Genomic DNA, 1,204 nt, shown 5'->3' on the forward strand with positions numbered 1-1,204 from the left:
TAGGCGAGATAAATAATTCAGAGATGAAAAGAATGGAACCAATGGCTCTGGGGGGATATGGGAGAAGGGCAGGTGGGTGAAAGGAAGGGGATGGGACCAACCCAGGGATAAGGGAATAACAAGTGAACTAAAATCAATGGAAGGTAGGTCTTAGGATGCCTAGTGGGACTCAATCAAGGACAATGTAGCAGCGAGGAATTACTAAACCTGAATGAAGGCTGAACATGATGGTGGGACAAGAGGGACATAAAAAGGAAATAGAGGAAAGAACCATGAGGCAAAGGAAATTTATAGAGGTCTAAATACAGGAATATATATATATATATATATATATATATATATATATATATATATATATATATATATATATATATATATATATAAAATAAGTACACAGAACTATGTACTCATATCTATATGTTAAGAATTTAGAGTGCATATGGCCATTGGGCCTCAACACAAGTACTCCCTTAACATGAGAACACGTCTGAGGCCTAGGGATCGTTCCGCGGAATCCGCCTGCGAGTCACCTCCGTCGCTGCCGCCCCCTGCCCCCCCCCCCCCCGTTCCCTCAGCCCCACCCGGTCCAGCCCGGTTCCCAGGGAGGATGAAGTTCGTGTATAAAGAGGAGCACCCGTTCGAGAAGCACCGCTCTGAGGGCGAGAAGATCCAAAAAAAATACCCGGACCAGGTCCCGGTGATAGTAGAAAAGGCGCCCAAAGCTCGAATAGGTGATCTGGACAAAAAGAAATACCTGGTACCGTCTGATCTCACAGTTGGTCAATTCTACTTCTTGATCCAGAAGCGAATTCATCTCCGAGCTGAAGATGCCTTGTTTTTCTTTGTCAACAATGTCATTCCGCCCACCAGTGCCACAATGGGTCAGCTATACCAGGAACACCACGAAGAAGACTTCTTTGTATACATTGCCCACAGCGACGAAAGTGCCTACGGTCTGTGAAGCTGCTGCCCTGGAGCTGGGGTGTTCCATTCTGCAAAGAGAAAGGTGGCCCCCTTTCTTGACCTGTCCCTGCTTCAGGCTCAAATACCACCTCCCTTCTTCAGGAGCCGCACTACTTAATGTCTGTGGCTTTCTCCCCAGCCCTTTCTAGCAGGTGCAGGAATGGTGGAAATGGCCCCTAGTAGCTCTCCTTTTCTTTCTTCCTCTGCACCTTTCTCTGCCACCTCTCCCACTCCACTTCAG

At 46.9% G+C, this 1,204-nt stretch overlaps 1 pseudogene; it reads left to right on the top strand.

Moving 5' to 3' along the window:
* Positions 1-607: 607 nt before the first annotated feature.
* LOC142434499 (gamma-aminobutyric acid receptor-associated protein pseudogene) lies at positions 608-1,002 on the top strand (annotated as a pseudogene).
* Positions 1,003-1,204: the final 202 nt, after the last annotated feature.

This window comes from Tenrec ecaudatus, chromosome X, assembly GCF_050624435.1.
Source record: "Tenrec ecaudatus isolate mTenEca1 chromosome X, mTenEca1.hap1, whole genome shotgun sequence".
Taxonomy (NCBI): domain Eukaryota; kingdom Metazoa; phylum Chordata; class Mammalia; order Afrosoricida; family Tenrecidae; genus Tenrec; species Tenrec ecaudatus.